We start from the raw sequence: 27,109 nt of genomic DNA, 5'->3' as shown, positions 1-27,109 counted from the left end.
AATTTTCATCCGGGAATAACGTGTGTGTTATTAGACACTGTAAATTTGTTTAATTGGGATCGTAAAATGAATTTGAGACCACGAACTTAGAATATAATGAGCAAGATTAGCCAAATTCAGGGTTGTCCAAAATATAGAGCGATGGTAGTGATGATTGTTTGTCTGTGAGGGGTGCGCAATCTTTATAAAATGTTATGACGAGATATGACATCGTAATTATATGGCGAGTTGCTTTGGTTTGTACGTAAATTATTTGGGTTATCCAAGTGTTAATAATGGCTAGGGTTAGATTAGATTTAAAGTGTGAGGTCATGAAACAAGATATAAACTGGACATGAATGATGTAATAGTTCTTTTCCAGCTATCGGAATCAACAGATAAACATCACAGGATTAAAAATTTTACGTCACAATTGCGTAGGAATTTGTGAAGAAACCATTAGTCCGCGGAGATAGAATTTGTTGTTCTGTAAGATTTCATTAAATCATTTAAATTTATTTAATTATTAAATTCAGCGAAACAGCATTTTGAAATAACTTTAAATCAAGCGAATAACTTGGAGATGCATTCTGGAAATCTTAGTTTGTTTTCTGGGGAATGTGTAAGTGTTAACGTAACGATTAAGGGGGGAGACCTAGCTCAACACGGGAAAAAACAGGCCAACATTCATTCGATTGTTAAATATGCTACAAACGTTGTTGAAAAATTCTGCACACATCCCAGTATTGGCATGCTTCTTAGCAATCAGAAGCAACTGCAATAATGTCAAAATTCTAATTATAACATCTTAAATTAAATTTCCCGCCTTTTTAACAAAATATCACTGTTTCCCTTATAAGTTCCAAGTTTATAAGAATTTTCGTACTTTTCCTTTTTTAAAGTGTATATCAAACCCCCACCTACAAAATGAACCTCAATCACTAACATAGATTGTGATTTAGATATTTTTGTCGAGTTTTTATTCCGCGCACCTGAAAATACTAAACATAAATATTTTATATAAAATCTAATATAAATCCCATTGACCTGAATGAGGTACAGATTGTAGTACAACACTATGGGAGGAAACCCTGAAAAATCGTTATTATCCGTAAAACAGTAAGAGAGTTGTGAAGGAAACCGTGATATTTTGTTAAAAAGGCGGGAAATTTTATTTTAAGATGTTATAATTCGAATTTTGAAATTATTGCAGTTGCTTCTGATTGCTAGCAAGCATGCCAATACTGGGATATGAGCAGAATTTTTCAACAACGTTTGTAGCATATTTAACAATCGAATGAATATTGGCCTGTTTTTTCCCGTGTTGAGCTAGGTCAAATCAAATCAAATCAAATCAAATCAAATCAAATCAAAATCTCTTTATTTGCAAATGAGGTGTCTACCTCGGTGGCAAATGGTACACTAAAATACATTATTGTCAAGCACTAAATTTTAAATTAACAAGAGACGAAGAAAATTTTCCTAGAATACAATATTATACAATTTACGCTAATAATTTGTTCTTTTAAACACATACATCATCATTAAAAAATTTACATTGTTTACAAAATTCTACTTATAATATCTTACAAACATAGTCAACTCATATACAGTATGTGAAATTACTTCTGATAATAATATACAACTGGTATAAGATTAAAATTAACATTGAATTTATTTACATATTTACATTTTACCCATTTTGGAACATAAGTAGCATAACAACCTGCTGCGTCTTAACCAGAGCCCATTTTGCCACCACTTTTCAGAGTTCCTGAAGGGTCTTCACAGCTACCGTAGCGGTCCCAGGGCCCTCGAAGTCCCCACTGTACTTCACCCCTACAGGCAGTCCCCTACTTGGGTTGTCCAAACTCCATAGACCAGGGGATGGAATTAATTTAATCACACACATTTTTTATTTACAATATCCTGCACTGGTCGAATGCCCTCTAACATTTCATTTATTTTCTCTGTTGTTGTTTATTCTCTTCTTGAATATCTGTACAGATTTTGGAAAAGGATCAAACACTACCCCTGGTAAACTGTTCCACTCCTTCACGCCCTTCCCAATGAATGAAAATTTACCCCAATCGCTTCTGCTAAAATTCCTTCTAATTTTGTACTTGTGGTCAGTTCTACCAATATAATTATTTTCCAACCGAAGCCTCTCACGGATATCTCTCCATGCTTCTTCTCCTGTATAGGCTCTATATAATCCTATAAGTCTAGTTTTCTCCCTTCTCTTACTTAAAGGTTCCCAACCAAGTTCCTTTAGCATTTCTGATACACTACTCTTTCTCCTGAAATCCCCTGTTACAAACCTTGCTGCTTTCCTCTGCACACCATCTAGTTCTTTTATTAGGTATTCTTGGTAAGGATCCCAAACACTGTTTGCATATTCCAATAATGGACGAACCATACTTAAGTAACTTTTTTTCTTTTAATTCTTTGTTGCATCCTTTAAGTAGCCTCATTATGACATGTAACGATCTGTATGCTTTCCCAACAATGTCATCAACATGACCCTTCCAGTGCAAATTACTTTCAAATCTCACACCTAAGTATTTGCACTTGCCATCTTTAGGGATAACTACCTCATCCAAAGTATATTCAAATTCAGTTTTAAAGCTCCTGTTTGTAAATGTTTTAACAGTTGATTTGTCTCCATTAATCTTCATATTATTTTCTTCAACCCATTCTTGGATACTCTCAAGGTCCCTTTGTAATTCTGAGCAATCCTCAATGTTATTTATTTCCCTATAAACAATTATGTCATCTGCATACAATCTTATTTTCGATGTTATATTGTTCCCTAAATCATTTGCGTATATTAAGAAAAGTAACGGACCGATTATACTACCCTGTGCAATTCCCTTCCAGACTTTCTCTTCCTGTGATATATAATTTCCTACTTTGACTTTCTGAACCCTTGAATTTAGAAATGTTCTTATCCAACGTATAACCCTTACGTCCAGTCCTATTCCCTCCAATTTCTTTAATAATATTCCATGTTCCACTCTATCAAAGGCTTTGGAAAGATCTATGGCTATGCAATCTAACTGGCCTCCTGAATCCAACTGATCTGATATGTCCTGCTGAAATCCCACCAGTTGTGCCTCGCAAGAAAATTTCTTTCTAAATCCATACTGGCTCCTCATGAACCAATTTTTATCATCACATATCCCTCTGATGTATTTTGCTATTAAACTCTCCAGTATTTTACAAACTATACTGGTCAGGCTGATTGGTCTGTAGATCTCTGGTTTCCTTTTATCACCCTTTCCTTTATAAATTGGTATTATTATAGATTCCTTCCATTCCTTTGGTATTACACTATTATTTATGACATAGTCAAAGAGAAATTTTAAATAAGGCACTATATACCACCCCATCGTCTTTAATACCTCCCCAGTAATTTGATCACTTCCTGCTGCTTTTCCTTGCTGAAGCAGTTGGATTTCTCTGAAAATATCTTCATTTGTGAATGAGAAGCTTCTTGTTTCCCTATGTGTCTCTCCCTCTCTATCTTCTGTTATGGTTTCCAAGTCCTGACAATCTTCTACTGAATCTCTGAATTCCCTACTGAAGAGGTTTGCTTTCTCAGTATCTGTTAAATAGTGTTCACCCCCTTCTCCCACCATTGTAGGAATTTGGATTCCTTTTCCTTTTTGATTCCTAATATATGAATACAGCTTTTTCCATTTCCCTTTGTGGCCATTACCCTCTTGAAGAATGCCATTCATATAATTCTCTTTTGCTTCCTTTTTCACTCTATTCAGTTCCCTCATTAGCTGTTTTCTAGTTTCTCTATTCTCCCTACCCTCTTTGATTTTCCTGTTTACTATTCTACATTTTCTTTTTAATTTTCTTATTTCCCTTGTATAATAAACAGGGTCTGAGGTCATTTTACCCTTCTTAACAGGTACAAATCTCTTCTCTCCTTCCCAAATGATTCCTTTAAATTTAGCCCAAAGTGTATCCACATTACTCCCTTCACTTATCCAACAACTGAATTGTGATTTAAGGTAAGTCCCAAATTCATCAACTTTAGTTTTTCTGTATAATTTCTTGTCTTGTGTGACCCTCTTATTAAGCCTTTTTGGTACCAGTCCTACATCCATTATTACAGCCTTATGGTCACCTATTCCTTCAATTACCTCAGTTTTATCAACAATTTCCCATGGTTTAACCAAGAATACATCTAGTAAGTTATTGAGACGAGTCGGTTCTTGTACTACTTGTGTAAATCCTCCCTCCCAAATTAACTTATTTGCCAGTTTCTGTTCATGGGCTTCACTTGCAGCTCCATTCCATTCAACTTCAGGCAAGTTTAGATCTCCCCCAATTATTACCATATCATTATTATTGTTTTTATGAGTATAATATATTATTTTCTCAAATATTTCCATGTCTCTTTCCTCTCTTCCAGGCCTGTATGTTCCTATAATTCCCACCTCCTTCATGTTATGACAAACTAATTTTATCCCTAATATTTCATCCCTTTCATCGGTAAACCATTCATGTGAACAATAAGTTTCCTTCACCAGAATAAACACCCCCTTCCCTTTTTATCTCCTCGGTCTCTACGATAGACTGTGTACCCTTCTGGAAATACTTCTCTATTACCCACCCCTTCTCTCAACCATGATTCTACTCCTATCACCACATCAGTCTCATAAGATTCCATCAATGTACCGAATTTTAATTGTTTATTTACTACACTCTGACAGTTTACCAAGAGCAATCTCAGACCTCCTTCCTCCCTAAAACTTGACTGTTGCAATTGGGTAACGTTTGACTCATGAGTTGAGAACGTCCCTGGAACCCAGATCCTTGTACATAGATCTTGATTTAAGGGTCTGGGTTTTCTGGCAAGTTTCCCTGTATGTGCCAGTTTAGTGGTATGGGTTTTCTTAAGTACAGATTAGTTTGCAAATCTCTGTTGATAATTGTAGCAATTTGTCTACAGAGATTTGCTTTTCCATTACCATTCAGATGTAACCCATGCCTAGTAAACATTTGCCTGCCAAGACCTAAAGTATCTACTACATAGACATTTCTAAAACTCTTACATAATCTCTTGATTTTTATATTTACATCATGTACAGCTTTGTTCACACATGAGTCCTCTAAAAGGTCATACCTAGGTGGCACATTAACTACAATTACTTTTGAGTCAGGTAGTTTGGAAAGCTTACCTCTGAGAGTCATAATTAGTTCCTCACCTTCATTTGCAGCAATGTCATTTGTACCACTCACAATTACCACATAATTGTCCTTCTCTAACACAGGATCACAACTTGAAAGGACATCTTCAGTTTTGGCACCTGGTTTTATTAGTCCTAAAACCTCAGTTTCTGGATTTTGCAGCTCATCCTTGATGCCTTCTGCCATACCCCGCCCTTGACTGTCTGCGTAGAGATGAATCTTTGGCGATCTTGACTTTCGGTTGGTTTTCTTCTTCTGTAGGTTACCTCCACTGGATTTAAAATTATTTGGAAAACTTGGTATATCTTCTTCTGGAACTTGCTGAAGTAACTGAAATCTATTTTGGCACTGCAAAGAGTTTTTTCCCGGTTTTAAGTTGTACGTCGTTTCTCCCATATGTTTAACATTAGGCCTAAAATGGCTACGCGTCACTTCCGTCCACGGCGATCTTTCTTCTCCAATGTCTTCTTTATTTTCCAGTTTCTTTATTCTGTCCTTTAATCATGTTTCAGAGCGCATAAATCTTCTTGTAGCACTCCTAAAATCTTAATTATACTTTCGTATGTCTCTCTTTCTTGTTGTTCTGCCTCACTATCGGTTTGTTTACACTCGGGACACAGCCACTCACTTTCTTCAATATCAGTCCTATTTACAATATTTACACAACGAAAATGGTACCCTTCATCACACTTACGACATAGAATCCCATTTTTAACTACTCTTCTGCATTTGCCATACTTTTCACTGCATCTTACACCTTAAGGGGACATATCCGAAGGTAATGGATTTTACTGCCACAAAGTATTGTGAGCATTGCCATTGTTGTATTATTTAACTTTGATTGATTGAGCAGTGAATGTGCTGGAGATAATAAAGTGGAAACTTTGGTCATCAACCGATGTAACTTAATTGTGTTTAGCCTTCAGCTTAGAAAATTGGATGGTCAAGGGGGTCATCAACCTCAGTGACTTAGATTAGGGCCATATGCCACTGTAGTATCATTTTCCTTGTGGTCATCATCCACAATGACTTTAAAGTAACTTAGAAATTTAGATGTCGGTCCATGACATAGTCGCAGGTCACATCGATTCAATTAAGGGTCCATGCCGTATAACCACTGTGTGGCACACACCGATTGGACTGCCTTAATTATACCCAGAGTCCAGAGTTCGTGTTACGAGGGCTGGAGCATAAAGAATCACTATGATGGTACATGTAGTCTCACATGGAAGCCGAATGTAAGGATTTCCAGACTTTCCTTTCTTTAATTAATAATTGAGACAATGGTTTCTAGTAAGGATGCCCATCAGGCAGTTACGTCAAAGGCTCACACCAGTGTTCTAACCCTCTATGCAAAATAATTGTGGTGTCCAGTGGACACAATTGAGTTAAATGATACCGTTGATAAAGCAGAAATGCTACATGAAATACATGAATAAATAGGAACATTTTTTTAAACAAACCTTTCATTTAAGTAGATAGATTAGAATTACTGAACCCTACCTTTACCTCAGCAAGTGACGAAGAACCCGATACGACCCAAGAGACAGATCTCATGAACTTTTCTGATAGGTAAGAAAGGTAGGTATCCTTCGGTATGGACCAAAAGGGTTAAGTACCATAAGACGCCTTATTTAGCGGTCTAAATGGCTGGTCTTAAGATATTTTCTCCTCTCTCATCTATTTATGGGTAAAATTTAGTTAGAAACGTCGAATAGGGTGACATTTTGGAAAGGTTTTCTCACAGTGCATTACTTTTGGGTACTAATATGACAGCTACAAGCAAAGAATTTGGCTCACTTATGGTTTATGGATACTGGGTGGGCCAATGTTCGTATAGAATTAAATTATTGTCTTTCATATAAGTGGTTCGAACTACGAATTATACGCGTACAAAGAGCAAAATGTAGCTATAATCGAGAAATAGAGAAAATCTAACATATAAGGAATAGAGATACGACGAAACGTCATAGGAAAGTTGTAGATCACTCCAAATTGAACTGAGATTGTGCCATCCGTTTTGTGATAGGACTTAAGCAGCGAAATACCTCGAAACGAAGGTCTGCACCGACATTAAAATTGCCTCAATATTCCTATATTTTACGGGGGTTAAAAATGAAATATTTAAATATCTTGGAATTTTTCCGTCGATTACAGGCTAAGACATATAATTTTTCCAAATTTCAATTTTCTAGCTCGTTTGGCAGACTGTGCCTCAATCTTGCTTTGGGGGAGGGGGTTAAAAATGAGGACTTTCAGGAAACTAAAGCTAACAAATATGCAGATCATCACTATTACACCTGAAACGGATAACTGTACGAAAATTTCGCCAAAATAGTCAATGTACTATACCCTACGGGGCATAAAACAATAATGGATAACCGAACTTACCCGCTTACCTGTCTGTCAATAACTGCACCAGCCTAGCTGCAACCGGCAGATGGACGTTTTGGGTTCTTGTGACGAGAGTATGTTAGGACAGGGATATTACTCTATTACTTTAAATTACGAACGGGGAACTCAGTTGTTATTCAATATATAATTTGGACCAAGCATATGTTTCAGTTTTCATTTTTTTTTACAATAGATCGCACTCGTAGTGCAAAAGATAAATGCCATAAAGGCTTACATCTATAATTTTCAAAGAATAAAATTAATGACGTTCTAATTTACCAAAATAAAATATCGTGATGATGCCTTGCGTAGGAGTAGATCAGTGAACCATGAATAGGGCCCTTATATGGAACATCACCAACAGACCTACAAAATAAAAACATGATGCCAGGATTAGGGACGTTTCGCAGAAATAAAGCTATTACTAAAGGTTCCCTCACATTTTGGGGAAATATTTACATACAACTCCGCGTGTTACAAACGACGACTAAGATAAACCAAACACTGAAGCTATATGTTACCCGACCCCATATAAAAATACATAGGGATGTGTACCCATATCCTCTGAGTAATCTTTATACATACTAGGTAAACTAATAATCCTAATTCCTTAGTACCAAGATATCATATATAGAGTAGATCGGGGGAAGATGCCATACTTAGTGTTTTGAGGACAAAAATGTACATAAAAATTGAGAGTTCGAATTAGACATAAAACAGTAATATTTTGCCGAGTTTTTTCTATATATAGGCCAGTTAGCTATGCCAATCATTAGTAATTGTACGTTTTAAACATTTATTTATGAAGGCATGTATTTAGTCATCTCACCCCGAGCATCGGGGTAAGATGGCAATTAAATCTGGATGAGTTTCGACTACTAGTTTTATGGCATTCTGGAGAAAAATCGTCTAAATTCAATTCTTAAAGCATATTTATTATGATTATCAAAAAATAAACACACAAAATTATAGTGTAACCACATTAAATCAGCTGTAAGGATGACTCTTGTATCAGAGTTCTTTAGCACAGTTATTGCACATGTTTTCTGAATCTGTACAGGTTTCATGTAACCATTTATCACAAACGATGCACCGAATCCAGTCTACCTGTGGTCCATTTTTGTCATAATAATTGAGGGCACACTCAGCACAAAAGTCACTGTCATTCTCTGACCTGCTTAGTCTAACAGATTGACTCGTAGTGAATTTCTTTGTCTTACTTTTCCCTCGTCGAGCTCTTGCATCTTCAATTCGATGTTGTTCTGTGAGAACTGCAGCTGATTTCTTTCTGCGCTTAGGTAACGGATCCAAGATAGGTATAGGAGAAATTGCTTCAAAGGATGTTCCTGGCATGGTTTCATTTGCAATTGCTGATTCCATTCGATCTTCAAGTCTGTTGCTGTCTTTCTCTGAGGGAGGAGCACATCCTCTGCAATCTGAATAATCCCTTTCATTCCTGTCAGCCTCATTTGTCGAAACCAAATCGGACAGTTGAAATGCCTCATCTGGAATTCTTTCCGGGTTGTATGGGTACAAACCGCATGCTTCAAATCCAGACTATGGATACTTAATATGGTATAAGTTTACCTGAGAAGAGCATTTTTTAAATTTAAATTAAATTTCACGGTTAGGAACCAGTTGTCGTTTTACTCCCGAAGGAGAGAAAACATCAAAATTAATCAGTAACTACTTACTTTGTGGGCCCATGGCATGCTTCTTTTCGTCGTTCTTCTCCAGACGTCGTTTAAGTGTTCTGTATGGGATTCCATAATCTTGGGAAGCTCTAAAACAATTCATCCCCCCGGTTCGGACGTGTTCCATGGCCATTTGCAGGCTCTCTTCGGACCACTGACCCCTGTTTGATGTCCTGATATACGTTCTTGGCATGTTCCTACGAAAAGAAACTGTTATATCTGAAGAATCAACTTCGGCATCTTACCCCGAAGGAAAAGTGGCATCTCTACCGAGAGTCGGGGTGAGATGCCACTTCCCGCAACGTGCACAGTATGGCAGCTTCGGAGCTAGTGAATTTAAAAACGTACACTGCAAAGTATGTACCTTGCCCAACATATACCAATATTTGCAAATCCTCCTTATTATATAGGCTGATAAGCACTTTAAAACAACTGTGCGTTATTAACAAGGCACCGCCTTAAGTTCTTACCTTGAATTTCTTGATAACAGAGCGGGAAAACAGTTCACACAGAGTCATACGTATTGGATTCAACGGCTAACTGAGGCCAACAAGCGCGAGACAAGTTGGTGTTGCGATCTGGTGGTTCCCGACGGAACTACGAAGCTATAGGCATCTCCCCCCGATAGGCATCTCCCCCCCCGATCCACTCTATGCAATACACATCAATATTGACAAGTACGTGGAAAAGAAAGAAAGATAAACAAAAAGAAAGGAATCGTCGTCACAAATAACTCTCTACCTGAAAGAAAGAATCCCTTACAACCTGGGCTTTTAAAAATGGCTGTGACTTCTTGGAATGCAGTGTTAGGCCATTGACCGGGCCATCTAGCCAGCAAAGCCTCCTCTCGCACACAAAAAATCGTAAACAAGGGTACCAGTATTCTAGTTTCTCTGCATTCTGGACTAACATCACAAGAGGGCTTTAAATTTCGTCTTCTCTTGACAAACCTAAGCCTTAGAACAAATAATGAGCCAATTCTCATTCTATATATCTGGCTCTAATACCTGGCCACCTCGGGCCTAATTCATTTCATACAAAGTACAATACCGTGCTATTTCTCGTAAAATCAGAGTGAAACGGAGTCAAAGATTTTAATGACACTGCATACGATGTGGTTTTAATTTACCAGGATTCAATCAAATAGATACATGCATATAAATCAAATTCAGGCATCATGCAAACACTACGTTACGCAGACCTATCTATCCTTCCAAATAAAAAGAATGATAAACTAATCCAAATGATCCGTACTTACAAAAAAAAATTATCCGCCAACAGATACTAAGGAACATACTGATCTAATATTCACCAAACCACCTTGAGTAATTCTAGGCATTCTTCTTCCCAGCACGTAACATAACTCACGTCGCTATTCGCTACATAAAACATCTATACTTTGCAATTTAGTGATTTAAAAATAATCTTAATAAATAGCCTGATGGGCTATAATCAAGTCATATTCAACTACTTACATACTTAATTACTACATTTCTGCGTAACGACCCCCCCCCCCCAGCCCTAACACATGCTTACAAGTGTAGTTCACTTATTTATCATTTGGTGACCTCCTTATCCCTCCTCGAGGGTTAGACTGCTTAGCCCATCATGGTAGCGATATGGTCCTGGGTCGATCCTCTCGGTCCAGTCTCCATGGATAGCTCGTTCATGAGGCCGTCTTCTTGAGGGATAGCTCGTTCATGAAGCCTTCTTCTTGAGGCATAGCTCCTTCATGAGGCCGTCTTCTTGCGGTTGCGGTGGGAAGGTCTCGTATCACACGTCTCTTGAAACACGGCACAGGTCTTCACTGGAATGAAATGCCTAATTTATTAACTGCACAGCACTCCCGGTACTTTTATATAATTTTTGAGACAGAAATCAGTACTGGTGATCTGCGACGTTAAAAATCATTGTTCCCCTTTAGCTGCTTAACCGCGCACGAATGTATGTAGGCGATATATCTGCGATCTGAAATCAGCAACTTAATCGGTTGAGCGAATTGTCATTCTCTCATGCTCGACTGATTCAGACTCGTAAGTCTAGCGGGAATAACACAAATGGCTTTAGTTTATACTTGCACTTCTTCCGCAATTCGCGATCTATTTGCGCGGTTACCCGTACCGCTTCGTGATGAAGTCTATATGTGCGGCATTGTCTACAGTCGCGACCTCACTATAAAGCGTCTAAATACAATCATACGATTGAACAATTACTGCAAAGTTTATGGATCACCGATCCACTGAATAAATGTTAGCGCAACTGCACTAAAGGAATCACAGTCTTTGTCCTAAACAAAGGTTTCTGGCCCAAATACAGACAGACACGCGACACGCACTAACAGCAATCTCACCGTCGAATGAACAACCTCCCTCCACTTCTCTCAGCTTTTATAGGGAGCAAAAAGCAAAGCGACGCCGGGGAAACTCCGTCGAAACCCTCTTGACTTTGGTATGCAGTACTAAACAGTTTCCCACGGTGGTCGGATTATTACGTAGTTATTAATCTCATTACTTGTTAACAGCGTTAAAATTCTGGAGATAATTTCCAGCTTTTTATTATTCTGGAAAACCTTCAGATAGAGGAGATATCACTCAATTCCCGTGATGTGGTGAACCTGACTACTCCCGCTTAAAATATTGTTAGGGTAGTATGGTACTTCCCAAAACAAAACTCTTATATCTTCCTTCTCCAACATATATTTTGTATCAATTGTACATAGCCATACCTTGCCTAGAGAATCACCTCCTGAGTTCCCGCGTTCTATATGGCATCACAGCCATACGTTTGGCGTCATGTTGCGCAATATTTCATCTGCGTTAAGTATCGCTTATTCATGAATGAACAGAATGGTACATTACAGACACACAGACGTTGCGATTTTATTTATGTAGATAAAGAATCTGCTCGACGTACAACACTTTTGGGTTATGTCCTCTAGGCTTAGCCTGCAAACCCGGCCGATCATGATATCTCCCTTATTAATCCTGCCATCGAAAAAATGCACATGAGAAAAATGTTTTAGAAATGGATTTCCATCAAGGTTGGTCGATTTCCAGTCAGGTTGGTCTTGTATATATTCTGGGAGAGTAAAATTACTATTTCGGTTCCCTATAAAACCCCAGTCCATTCCGGAAATTTGAAATGGTATGGACCTAAAACCTACCTTTGGACAGGTGGATGCTAAATATGAAGTTTGGTTGACATATATCCAGTAGTTTTCAAGTCATAAAGAAATACGATTTGCACGCACCCGCTTTTGAGTTAAGGCAGATGGGCCTTGAACTGAAAAGCAATCCCTTAATGATATCTACCCTATTAATCCTCCTGTCGAAAAAATACATATGAGAAAAAAGTTTCAGAAATTGATTTCCATCAAGGGTGGTCGATTTCCAGTCAAGCTGTTCTTGTATATATTGTGGGAGAGTAAAATCACTGTTTCGGTTCCCCCATAAACCCCCAGTCCATTCCGGGAATTTTACATGGTATGGACCTAAAACCTCATCTTTGGACAGGTGGATGCTAAATATGAAGTTTGGTTTATGTTACCGTGTTTTCGTGGTAGTTATGCGTGAAAGAAGGTGCGGCTGTGAACGGATCTCAAGCTACGAAATTATAGTGCATGTAACATTAACAAGGTTATATTTTCTTTTCCAAATAAAGAAATAACAATCATGGCAGGTACAGAGTAGCAAGGCAATAAAAATACAATTACAATATTTACAGGATTTGGGCTTCGAGCCCCAGCCTCACACTTCTTGAGCAATTAGCCCAGTTTTACCCCAAACACAAGTTTCAACAGAGGGGCAGAAAACCCCATTCATGCCTAGGAGCACTTGCTCCAAAATACACAGTAAGGCCTCCTTGAGGCACGCAGAAAACAAAATTTTCGGGAAAAGAGCAACTTGCTCTCAAAATTCAGGCCTGTCAAAGGCCACACCTAATTCCACCTTCAAGCTGTCCTCCAAGGACATATACACAGAGGTAAAATACCCAACCTACTGAGGTCTATTAAATGAGAAGAAGGTTAATTACATGACCTCTAAAGTAACAATTAGAGAGGAGGCGATCTGCACTCCTAATGCATTTGTTTTTAAAACCTAATCTGGCTCTAGGCCACTAATGCAAGGGCTAATCCCATACTACAGAGGTGACTTTAGAAAAGAACAATTTGCTTTACGTTAACGAAGAATAGGTTGAGAAAAGTAAGTTCACCTCAAAACAATATGATTGGGAGCTCGAGAGGGTTAAGCACTCTCTATCCCGATATGCAGTTTAAAGATAGAATAGATACATTTTAAGGAAGGTTACATTATGGAAAAACTTCGGACCCGCCCCGAGAGTTAAACTGCTGAGCTAGCAAAGAAAGAAGTTATTAATCGGCCATTACCTTGTTGTTGACCGCTGCCGAAGAAAGAGGGGCTTCCCGCCCCCTGCTATGTACTTTACACACTGAAAGATGGAACAGAAGTGGCGCAGAGACCCACAAATCAGCAGTTTATATACTCTCGCGGAACGTTCGAGGCGTTTCAGGAAGGAAAACACCCGCCCACAATCTTTTTATTGGTGGATAACGAAAACCCCTACACAAGATGAAGAAGAAACACATTATTGGTGGAAAATTAATTTAAGAAATTCGGAATTGGCTAAATTCAAAACAAGGGGAAAGAAAGGGTTAATATTGCCAACTTAAACAATGAATGAAAGAAATTTAGCAAAGAACAAACTTTTGAAATTAAATTTTCTCCAAAAAAACCGTTCTTTCACTCCGCACTAGGGTGCACTATTGTTGATCTTCAGTAGTGTCCTCTAGAAGAGAAAGTTCACACTTCTTACTACAAGCAAAACAAAAATACGTCGAAAATGACACAGTTCAAAAACTCCAAAATTTCCAGGTAGAGACATCTTCTGAGAAAGTAGAAAATTAATACCGTAGGTAAAGTTCAGACTTCCTCCAGCAGAGGAGTTTCAACTGGCGCACATTTTAAATTAGCGGCGTGGAGGTGTACCGCCCGGTACAGACCTCCCCCCCCCCCCCCCCCTCAAAAGTTCCTCCAGGGGTGACACATGCAATTTGTTTGGAAACAAGGTCCAAGTTTTGATGTTGATATGGAGATTAATTGCAGAAGTATTTATAGGATTTTCTTAATGTGGTTTGATTCAGTTTCAAAATTTTTGTTGTGACTGGCGAAGTAAAGGCTTTATGTTTGTAGAAGTTGAATTCAGAAGGAAAACTTTAGTTTTAAAGTTGAGGAAAAATTTTCTAAGTCCACCAGATATTGTTGTTGAATTCTCAGGTATAGTAATTGCTGATAGTAACTGTCCATGTAGTTGATGTTGATTAAGTTGGATGGCCAGACCGGCCGTTGCGGCTTGCGTCCAAAGGCGGCCGCTCGGACCCCACAAGTACCCTGAGATACCGCTCGCCCGCACTATGAGGGGAGCAGTGGTGTTGAAGCACGCCGCGCCCGCGGTGAACATATACAGGCTGCGGGCAAGTAGTAGGTCGTGCGCCGCACATCAGCCTTGGCCGAGAGGAGAGCTCCGGCTCGCCGTGCACATGTCGTCCTCACTGGGGTCGAGGGGGCCCTTCCTCTATCCCAGTCGCGGCACGGCGCCGCGCGGCTGCGGGGGCACTGAAACATTAAAACTAGGCGGCAGAATTTGTTGGACCATCATCTTTTTTGAGGGCACAGGCTTGTGGAGAGGTTGAGGGGCCAGCGGCGTGCAGATATCCATGGCATTAATTAAGCCACTGTGTAGAGTGGAGCAGGAGACGGGAGCGTGGTAATGGCCGTGGCAAGGACAGGATGGCAGTTTAACGGTTCGGGGCAGGTTTCACAAAAATACTTACATATAAAACAAAATACTATAGAAGGGGCAGAAAGCCTTAAAAGTGAAACTCAAAAAATGTATATATAACCTTCATATTCCTTTCAAGATAATATGAGGCAAGTTAGCACAGAAATTATACAGGTTTCACCTGCGACAAGTGAACCCTAAATATCCTCTCGGTGGCTGGATTGCTTAATAACAACGTAACCGGCGTAAGGAAATCGAGAATGACACACTGCCCATGGAATCTGGGGGCAAGCTTGCCCGCGGGAACAAAATTCTTGACCATTACTTGGTCACCTACCTTCAAAGGGGTGGGTCTCCGTCCACGATCATACCTTTCCCTAACCTTTTCATGAGACACTTTAAGATTGGTTTTAGCCTTCTTCCAAAGATCTTTAATGTTGTCCGGATCTATTGTCTCAGGTAGAATGTCACTCAGGGACCAGAGGTTAGAGAGCGGCGTGTTGGGAACAAACTTGAACATCAAAGAGGCTGGAGTAAATTTATGTGATTCATGAACCGCCGAATTCAAAGCAAAAGCTAACCAATGCAGGGACGTGTCCCACCTGGAATGATCTTCATGATGATAGGCAATAAGCGCGGACCTGAGATTACGGTTAACCCGTTCAGCCAGAGATGGTTGAGGGTAATAAGCAGAAGTAGTTACATAAGAGATGGACAAGTCAAAACAGAATTTACGAAAAAGATTTGATGTGAACGCCTTAGCATTATCAGACACAATATATTGGCACGGACCAAAAGAGGCAAAAATAGAATTTAAGCAAGTAATGGTGGGCTGAGCGGTAGCCAGCTTAGTCGGAAATAACCAGGAAAATCTTGTGAAACCATCTACGCATACAAAGATGAACTTGTTGGCATTTCCCTTTGACTGGGGGAAGGGTCCTACATAATCAATATACAGGCGTTCCATGGGGCGCGACGCTTGATGCGAAGACAGAAGGCCTACCTTGGTGGACATGGTTGGTTTACTGAGCAAACAAGATTTACAAGCTTTTACTAGTTCACGGATTTCACCGTCCATACCCTTCCAGATGAACCTTTCACGAATCTTTTCACGAGTTTTAAAGATACCAAGATGCCCTCCTAATGGGGTCTCATGATAATACTTGAAGATCATAGGTACAAGAACAGCTGGAACGACAACTTTCATCATCTTATCATGCCACGATGGGCAACATAAAACACCATTCCTCAGAACATAAGGGACAACATGTTCCCCAGAAGAAAGGGTTTCCATTATCGGAGCCAGCCTCGGATCTTCACGTTGGTATTTCTCGATATCCCTAAAGAGCATGAGAGCATCTGTTAAGATGGCATTAACATCAGATAGCATGGACTCGGGAGGAGATGAACTATCGACCGGTTCATGGTTCTCAACGTCGTTGGAAAACATACGGCTGAGTCCATCAGCAACAACATTTTCGGTACCTCTGATATGCCGGACATCGAATTGGAAGGCAGAAATACGGATGGTCCAACGGGCTATACGACCAGTACGACGCGGCCTACCTAAGACCCAGCTTAAGGCTTGATTATCTGTCTCCAGGTCGAATTTGACATGTTCCAGATAGAGACGGAACTTCTCTAAGGCAAATAAGACTGCCAACCCTTCGAGCTCATAGATAGAATACTTGGCTTCTTGAGCCGATAGAGTCCTAGATGCATAGGCGATGGGTCGCCTCCCTAGTTCAGTCTCTTGAAGAAGGACTGCAGCTACTGCTGACGACGACGCGTCGGTTCGGACGATGAATTTCTTCGAGAAATCAGGCATAGCAAGTACAGGGGCATTACAGAGAGCTAATTTCAGATCTTCAAAAGCGGCTTGTTGAGAAGGTCCCCACTCGAATTTGATGCCTTTCCTACGAAGAAGGTTTAAGGGCGCCGCTCTATTAGCGAAGTTAGGAATAAACTTCCTGAAGAAATTGACCATACCAATGAATCTGGCGATACCTTTAACGTCCTTGGGAGGTTTAAAATCACGGATGGCCTGTGTTCTGGAATGATCGACGACAACACCATCAGGTGACACAATATGCCCTAGGAATGACATAGAGGGCTTAGCAAAGGCCACCTTGGACAACTTGACAGTTAACCCAGCCTTACGAAGGCGATTGAGAACTTCTCGCAGATGATCTAGATGTTCTTCAAAGGTCTCCGAAAATACGACGACATCATCCAAGTAGTGATACAAGTACTCAAATTTGATGTCGGAGAAGACCCTATCTAGCAGCCTAGTGAGTACAGCTGCTCCCTTGGGGAGCCCGAAAGGCACGCGGTTGTATTCGTATACGTTCCAGTCCGTGGCAAACGCTGTAAGATGTTTAGACTCTTCGGCAAGGGGAATTTGATTATAGGCCTGATTCAAGTCCAAGATAGTAAAGAACTTGGCCTTACGAAACCATGAAAAACAAGAATGAAGGTCAGGAAGGGGCACGGATTGCAACACCACCTTCCGATTGAGAGCCCTATAATCAATGACAGGCCTGAAGCCTCCTTGGGGTTTCGGGACTAGAAAAATAGGCGAAGAATACGCCGACTTAGAGGGCCTAATAATACCATCCTTCAACATTTGATCGATGATTTCTTTCAATGCCTTCATTTTAGGTGGAGATAGCCTATATGGTGGAAAACGGACAGGAATCGAATCCGTGACCTCAATTTTGTATTCAATAAGGTCAGTAACACCAAGAGTATCAGAGAACACCTCTGGAAATGACTGACATAATTTACGAATACTATCAGCCTGCTCCTCAGGTAGATGTCTAAGGTCTAACAACATCTCATCCTGGGTAGGCGAAATAGATGAACATGATACAGAATTACACTTTAACAAGGGAATTTTACAATTCGACGCAAATTTGAATGTGCACGACCTACTCTGGAGATCGAGCACAAGACCAGTGTAAGAAATGAAGTCGCTCCCAATATAATGGGGCAAGACAAGTGCTTAGCCACAAACAATTTGATTTTCCATGTACATTTAAAAATACGAATTTTGACATTTACAGAACCTAGGATTTCCAATGGAGATGAATTAGCCGAAACATATTGAACAGGAGATGAGACATAGTCAGGTAGTTTACAAACAGATTTCAATTTTGAATACCATTGGTCCGAAATAATTGAACAAACACTGCCTGAATCTAATAGAGCTGTTATAGGCTCGTTATTTAACTCAATCTTAAGAAAAGGAACAGGTGCGGGGGGATCCGCCGCAATCCTAAGACATTCTTTGGGGCATTCGAAAGATGAATTTGAAGATAGAACATTCCCTGAATTTTCGACCTGTTTACCAGGGGCTGAGCCTCGGGAAGAGGGATTAGTCGACTCAGCCGAAGCCACTAGTCATTTTTTATTATTGGCATTGGTGGAGTTTGCACCAGAAGTTGAGCAGGAGGGGGTGCTATTTGAATTTGGGCAATTTTTGGCGATATGTGAGAAAGCCCCACATTTAAAACAGCCTTGTGATGAACCGGCCCCATTCCTTGTCCCAGTCGGCTTGATCAGTGGACACTTATTGCGCAGATGGTCGGGCGACCCGCAAGCATAACATTTACGGGGTGTGACTGGTCGGCGAGGTGGAGGCCGAAGATTACTAAAAGAGGGAGGGGGTTCTTTCGCGACACGCAAGGAGTCGGCGTATCTAACTCCTTCCGCTGAGACGGCCAATGCTTCAAGTTCAGAGAAGGTTTGCGGGCACGCCGCGAAACACAAATATGATATATAGGATGGTGAAATTCCTTCCACAATAGCTTGTACAATCTGATCCTCAGGGAAGTGAAGAGCAAACACCCTAGTATAGAACTTAATATCTTGGATGAAATCTGCCAAGTTTTCATCCAAGCGCTGTACCCGATAATAGTACTTCTGAATAAGGGAGGACCTTGCCCTGGCCGGGATGAAGTTAGCTAGCAAGTGGGCGTGGAAGTCTTCAATCGATGATTGCTCGGCAATGGCTCTAACTATTTTGTCTGAGAGAATACCTATTGCATAGGGATAGATAATTTGCAAAATTTGACATGGAAAAAGAGAAAACACAAGAGCATGATTCTGAAATTCAACTAAAAATCTTAAAAATGAAATTACGTCACTGGTGGTATTAACGGAAAACTTAGAGATACCTCTGAGCAACATTGCCAATGGATGAGGCAAGCTGCTAAATCCGGGTGACATAGTAGGTAAAGGTTTCAATGGCAAGGAAGTTAATTCAGAACGTATATTACTCAACGATGCACGGCGTTCAGACTCGTTGTCCAATGGGGCAGAGATAGTTTGAGCGGCAACGGTTATCCTATTGGCTTCTCCCTTAGGAGGCTCTTCCTCGCTACCTACATTCATCGTGGTGGATTGATCAATTTTGGGAGGAACTTTCCCAGTTAACAATTGAGTGACCTTGCTAGATAATTCAGAAATACTTTCAAGCAACGTACTAGCTTCCTTCCTCTGAACGTCATTCAACTTCAGAGACAACAGATCGTTAACTCTATTTGAAAAATGATATAGCCTGGCTTGCACACGCTTAATTTGATTAGGAGAAGGATCATTTTCGTCAAAAAAACTAACTACCGATGCTAGCCCAGTAGTATTCTCGGTGATCGTGGAAAGAGAGTCGTCAATTTCTTTCTCTCCCAAATTGGGGATGGAAATGGGCAAATCAAGGGACTCTCTAAGCTTGTTGGTGTCTATCGTAACCGTGCCTCCAGATTGCACATTTCTTGATAGTTAACTCATAGATCAACTCCTCCTTGCGCAAATAGTTAAGATGGAGAACATCGCGAGGGCCGGGCATGATGACAGAACAATTTTTTTTTAAATCAGAAAATTCCAGCAACTGAGAAAATTGTTAGAGTATGAATCAAAGCAATGTTTAGCCGTCAAAAGGGGCTAAATTGAGACCCATTCAACCACGCTCTGCTACCACTTGTTACCGTGTTTTTGTGGTAGTTATGCGTGAAAGAAGGTGCGGGTGTGAACGGGTCTCAAGCTACGAAATTATAGTGCATGTAAAATTAACAAGGTTATATTTTCTTTTCCAAATAAAGAAATAACAATCATGGCAGGTACAGAGTAGCAAGGCAATAAAAATACAATTACAATATTTACAGAATTTGAGCTTCGAGCCCCAGCCTCACACTTCTTGAGCAATTAGCCCAGTTTTACCCCAAACACAAGTTTCAACAGAGGGGCAGAAAACCCCATTCATGCCTAGGAGCACTTGCTCCAAAATACACAGTAAGGCCTCCTTGAGGCACGCAGAAAACAAAATTTTCGGGAAAAGAGCAACTTGCTCTCAAAATTCAGGCCTGTCAAAGGCCACACTTAATTCCGCCTTCAAGCTGTCCTCCAAGGACATATACACAGGGGTAAAATACCCAACCTACTGAGGTCTATTAAATGAGAAGAAGGTTAATTACATGACCTCTAAAATAACAATTAGAGAGGAGGCGATCTGCACTCCTAATGCATTTGTTTTTAAAACCTAATCTGGCTCTAGGCCACTAATGCAAGGGCTAATCCCATACTACAGAGGTGACTTTAGAAAAGAACAATTTGCTTTACGTTAACGAAGAATAGGTTGAGAAAAATAAGTTCACCTCAAAACAATATGATTGGGAGCTCGAGAGGGTTAAGCACTCTCTATCCCGATATGCAGTTTAAAGATAGAATAGATACATTTTAAGGAAGGTTACATTATGGAAAAACTTCGGACCCGCCCCGAGAGTTAAACTGCTGAGCTAGCAAAGAAAGAAGTTATTAATCGGCCATTACCTTGTTGTTGACCGCTGCCGAAGAAAGAGGGGCTTCCCGCCCCCTGCTATGTACTTTACACACTGAAAGATGGAACAGAAGTGGCGCAGAGACCCTCAAATCAGCAGTTTATATACTCTCGCGGAAAGTTCGAGGCGTTTCAGGAAGGAAAATACCCGCCCACAATCTTTTTATTGGTGGATAACGAAAACCCCTACACAAGATGAAGAAGAAACACATTATTGGTGGAAAATTAATTTAAGAAATTCGGGATTGGCTAAATTCAAAACAAGGGGAAAGAAAGGGTTAATATTGCCAACTTAAACAATGAATGAAAGAAATTTAGCAAAGAACAAACTTTTGAAATTAAATTTTCTCCAAAAAAACCGTTCTTTCACTCCGCACTAGGGTGCACTATTGTTGATCTTCAGTAGTGTCCTCTAGAAGAGAAAGTTCACACTTCTTACTACAAGCAAAACAAAAATACGTCGAAAATGACACAGTTCAAAAACTCCAAAATTTCCAGGTAGTGACATCTTCTGAGAAAGTAGAAAATTAATACCGTAGGTAAAGTTCAGACTTCCTCCAGCAGAGGAGTTTCAACTGGCGCACATTTTAAATTAGCGGCGTGGAGGTGTACCGCCCGGTACAGTTTAAATAGCTCCAGTAGGTTTCAACTTACAAGAAATACGCTTTACTCGCACCCGCTTTTGAATTTAGTCCGGTGGGACTTGTACCGAAAAACGGTCCGAAAATACAGGTGGATTCTAAATGTGAAGTTCGGTAGAAATATATCCAGTAGTTTTCAAATTATAGACAAACAGACACCAAAGCTAAAAAAATAAAAATATATGCAGATGGACATTAAGAAAACGATAACTGAACGGAAATTTCGCCAAAATAGGCAATGTACAGACACTCGGTCGTTACGATTTTATTTATATAGATATATTTCTTTATTAAAAATATGATATTTTAACAAATCATTTATTTATAACACAATTTTATTTTACATATTCTCCGCATTTATGTGTTTGCCACATATTAATATATCCTAAATTTTGCAGTTTAAATGCAATATCGACACATATTTCTCTTTTGCAGTAAAGACAACTGGAATTCTTCTCGTTGTCAGTGACAGAGAGCATGGCAAAACACAATGGGCTCGATTCCCGGCTTTGCCACGAAATTTGAAAATTGGCACGAAGACGCCTGAGTGAGGTACTGGTCTTCCACCCCAGTTGTATCACTCCGACCAAATGTCGGGTGAAATTATTGGTCTTGTAGTAGAACTGACAAATGTATAGAGGCGGTAGAAGTGGGATTCCTTGCCAAGTCCGATGGAGAAACCAAATCTCGACGGTAAAGCGACTTTAAAAAAATGTCTGTCTTTCTTTCTTTCTTTCTTTCTTTCTTTATCTGTTTACCCTCCAGGGTTGGTTTTCCCCTCGGACTCAGCGAGGGATTCCACCTCTACCTCCTCAAGGGCAGTGTCCTGGAGCGTGAAACATTGGGTTGGGGATACAACTGGGGAGAATGATCAGTACCTCTCCCAGGCGGCCTCACATGCTATTCTGAACAAGGGTCTTGCGGGGAGATGGGAAGATTGGAAGGGATGGACAAGGAAGAGGGAAGGAAGCGGCCGTGGCCTTAAGTTAGGTACCACCGAGCTCGATAGCTGCAGTCGCTTGAGTGCGGTCAGTATCCATTAATCGGGAGATAGTGGGTTCGAACCCCACTGTCGGCAGCCCTGAAGATGGTTTTCATGGTTTACCATTTTCACACCAGGCAAATGCTGGGGCTGTACCTTAATTAAGGACACGGCCGCTTCTTTTCCATTCCTAGGCCTTTCCTATCCCATCGTCGCCATAAGACATATCTGTGTCGGTGCGACGTAAAGCAAATAGCAAAAGGAAAAAAAAGGTACCATCCCGGCATTTGCCTGGAGGAGAAGTGGGAAACCACAGGAAACCACTTCAACGTTGGCTCTACTCACTTGACCTCCCGAGGCTGAGTGGACCAAGTTCCAGCCCTCGTATCACTTTTCAAATTTCGTGGCAGAGCCGGGAATCGAACCGGGCCTCCGGGGGTGGCAACTAATCACAATAACCACTACACCACAGAGGCGGACTTTAAAAAAATAAAAATGTAACGATAACAAGTAAAAATGTAATCGTTACAAGTAATTCCGTTACTTTTACTCAGTTACTTCCCAACTTTGTAATAAATAATCCAAATAACCAGTTCTTACAGAAGTAGCAGAATTAGAACAACTGGGAGTTGTTAATGACAGAATAGAAGAAGATAGGGCTGCCAACAAGCCAAGCCCAACGAAGCATTCAGAACAAATTGTGCCTTTCAGATCAAGGAATTGAGACCCTGTATTTTTATACCGCATTAAATACTCTGTCCGCCTCTGTGTTGTAGTGGTTAGCGTGATTAGCTGCCACCTCCGGAGAATTTGAAAAGTGGTACGAGGGCTGGAACGGGGTCCAATCAGCCTCGGGAGGTTAAATGTGTAGAGGTGGGTTCGATTCCCACCTCAGCCATCCTCGAAGTGGTTTTCGGTGGTTTCCCACTTCTCCGCCAGGCAAATGCCGGGATGGTACCTAACTTAAGGCCACGGCCGCTTCCTTCCCTCTTCCTTGCCTGTCCCATCCAATCTTCCCATCCCTCCACAAGGCCCCTGTTCAGCATAGCAGATGAGGCCGCCTGGGCGAGGTACTGGTCATTCTCCCCAGTTGTATGCCCCGATCCAATGTCTGAAGCTCCAGGACACTGCCCTTGAGGCGGTAGAGGTGGGATCCCTCGCTGAGTCCGAGGGAAAAATCGACCCTGGAGGATAAACAGATTAAGAAGAAGATTAAATACTCTGAGCCGGCCCCGTGATGTAGGGGTCGCGTGCCTGCCTCTCGCCCGTAGGCCCCGAGTTCGATTCCCGGCCAGGTCAGGGCTGATTCGAGGTCCACTCAGCCTACGTGATTAGAATTGAGGAGGTATCTGACGGTGAGATGGCGGCCCCGGTCTCGAAAGCCCAGAATAACGGCCGAGAGTATGCGTCATGCTGACCACATGACTCCTCGTATTCTTTAGGCCTTCGGGCTGAACAGCGGTCGCTGGGCAGGCCAAGGGCCTTTCAAGGGCGTTAAATGCCTTGTTTTTTTTGTTTTTTGTTATTAAATACTCTGAAGTCCGCCTCTGTGTTATTAAATACTCTGAAGTCCACCTCTGTGGTGTAGTGTTTAGTGTCATTAGCTGCCACCCTCGGAGGCTCGGGTTCAATTCCCGGCTCTGCCACGAAATTTGAAAGAGTGGCACGAGGGCTGGAACGGGGTTCACTCAGCCTCTGGAGGTCAACTGAGTAGAAGTGGGTTCGATTCCCACCTCAGCCATCCTGGAAGTGGTTTTGTGTGGTTTCCCACTTCTCTTGGTCGCTTCCTTACCTCTTCCTCATCTTCTCTTCCAATATTCCCATCCCCCTCCAAGGACCCTGTTCAGCATAGCAGGCGAGGCAGCCTGGGCGAGGTAATGGTCCTTCTCCCCAGTTGTATCCCCCGACCCAATGTCTGACGCTCAAGAACACTGCCCTTGAGGCGGTAGAGGTGGGATCCCTCGTTGAGTCTGAGGGAAAAACCAACTCTGGTGGGTAAGCAGATTAAGAAAGAAATATCTGAAAGGATGGAAAGCTAGGGAGCTAGGAAAACAAATTCTGTAGCTGAAGCTAAAGAGGATTTATGATCATTAAAAGCATGTTATCAATGAGGATAAATTGATTACCGTACTTAAACGCTCGAGGTAAGAATGAATGCGATATGAGAATGCATAAACTACGAAACTGTTGAACAGCATAGTTCCTGTCCAAAATATATTATTTTAAACATAAACAACTTTTCGCCCTGATATAAATAATGTCACTCTATAGCATAAGTAGGATTCAATCTTACCGAGTCCCATGTGGTCTAGTGGCTAGGATACCTGGCTTTCACCCAGGAGGCCCGGGTTCGATTCCCGGCATGGGAACGTTTTAAAATTTTTGCTCGGTAAATTTCATTTTATTTCTTTTGTTTCTTTATATATATCAGGATTTGAACATTTGTTTCACTAAATTTGTAAATATGTGTCTTTTTATTCGCTTCCAAACTCGGACATCTTTATTGCGCAAGTCTCATGCTCACGAAAGCCTCGCTTTCGAATTATTCAGTGTCGTGTATTTCATCATATTAAAATCGACAAATTTCACCACCACTAACATTTACCTTCTTTTATTGCGGTTTTGGTGTACACCCGTAAATGTACGTCAAAATACTGGAGATGCCTTAATTTTCAACTCAACCCAAGCTCTAGTCATAAAATGGCATGTAAGTTTATTCTAAGTTAAGAAAATGCTTTAAAGAATATAAGTTCATCACGTCCGCCTCTGTGGTGTAGTGGTTAGTGTGATTAGCTGCCACCCCCGGAGGCCCGGGCTCGATTCCCGGCTCAGTGGTACGAGGGCTGGAACGGGGTCCACTCAGCCTCGGGAGGTCAACTGAGTAGAGGTGGGTTGGGTTCGATTCCCACCTCAGCCATCCTGGAAGTGGTTCTCCGTGGTTTCCCACTTCTCCTCCAGGCAAATGCCGGGTTGGTACCTAACTTAAGAAAGAATTATGATTGTACTTAACTGCATTTTCTTTCTTAATCTGCTTACCCTCCAGGTTCGGTTTTTCCCTCTGACTCAGCTAGGGATCTCACCTCTACCGCCTCTAGGGCAGTGTCTTGGAGTGTCAGACATCGGGTCGGGGATACAACCGGGGGGAGGACCAGTACCCAGGCGGCCTCACCTGCTATGCTGAACAGGGGCCTTGTGGCAGGATGGGAAGTTTGGAAGAGATAGACAAGGAAGAGGGAAGGAAGCGATCGTGGCCTTAAATTAGGTACCATCTCGACATTTGCCGGCATTTGCCTGGAGGAAAAGTGGTAAACCACGGAAAACCACTTCGAAGAAGGCTGAGGTGGGAATCGGTCCCACCCCCCACCCCCTACTCAGTTGACCTCCTGAGACTGCAGCCCACGTACAACTTTTCAAATTTCGTACCAGAGCCGGGAATCGAACCCGAGCCTCCGTGAGTGGCAGCTAATCACACTAATCACTACACCACAGAGGGTTGTGCAAATGTCGTTTAGGGTCGCACAGTAGCGAAGGTGGTTTGTAGTAACAAAATGATGATGCACGATAATGAAGGTGTTTGTGCGTGTGTGGTGCGCGCATGCATATGTGTCATTACAAGGACACTTATACAGTAAATTATGTTGATATTCAAATTGCAATACCGATACGCTACAAGAACTATGTGATCTAAGTGAGTAGTTTTACGGCGAATGTTCAGGTTACAATCTAAAACCCGACTTGCGATGCTTCTTAGAAAGTAGATTCGATAGATCTGTTGTTTTTACAGTTATATTTCTGTGAATGTTCGAAAGAGCCAACTCACTGAATCCATTTTCACTTGTTTATTGTCAGTTTCTGTTTATCTCCTTTTGTAAAAAAAAAAAAAAAAAAAAAAAAAAAAAAAAAAAAAAAAAATCCATGGTAGGGTTTCCCAATTTCACACCAGACAAATACGGGGCTGTACCTTAAGACAATGGCCGCTGCTTTCCCATCCTTGCGTCACCGAAAACCTTCAACGCGATGTTAAACCACTAGCTAAAGAAAAGAGTTTTTTTTATTTAAATTATTATTTTTCCAACTTAAGACGACTTTCTGCTGTAGAGGTGGGATTCCTCGCTGAGTTCGGGGTAGAAACCAAACCTGGACGTTAAACTCCGCCTCTGTGGTGCAGTGGTTAGTGTGTTCAGCTCCACCCCCGGAGGCCCGGGCTCGATTCCCGGTTCTGCCACGAAATTTGAAAAGTGGTATGAGGAATAGAACGGGATCCACTCAGCCTCGGGAAGTCAACTGAGTAGAGAGTGTTCGATTCCCACTTCAGCCATCCTCGAAGTGGTTTCCTACGTCTGCTCCAGGCAAATGCTACCTAACTTACGGGCAGGCCGCTTCTTTTCCTCTTCCTTACCCATCCTGTCTTCCCATCACACACAAGGCCGCTGTTCAACATAGCAGGTGAGGTACTGGTCCTCATCCCCAGTTGTTGTATCACCGATAAAATGTCTTACTCTCCCTTGCCGAGTTCGCGGAAAAAGCAATCAACGGATTAAATAAACACTAACATCATCACAATCACTGCAATTAACCA

At 41.2% G+C, this 27,109-nt stretch overlaps 1 non-coding gene across 1 annotated transcript; it reads left to right on the top strand.

The window, feature by feature from the left end:
- The first annotated feature begins 24,827 nt into the window (after positions 1–24,827).
- TRNAE-UUC (transfer RNA glutamic acid (anticodon UUC)) lies at positions 24,828–24,899 on the top strand. The gene has a single exon. It is a non-coding gene; the product is annotated as a tRNA-Glu (tRNA).
- Positions 24,900–27,109: the final 2,210 nt, after the last annotated feature.

The sequence above is a fragment of the Anabrus simplex genome, chromosome 1 (genome assembly GCF_040414725.1).
Source record: "Anabrus simplex isolate iqAnaSimp1 chromosome 1, ASM4041472v1, whole genome shotgun sequence".
In the NCBI taxonomy this organism is placed as follows: domain Eukaryota; kingdom Metazoa; phylum Arthropoda; class Insecta; order Orthoptera; family Tettigoniidae; genus Anabrus; species Anabrus simplex.
The sequence above is the reverse complement of the archived record's forward strand: the minus strand, read 5'-3'. Positions and strand labels throughout refer to the sequence as shown.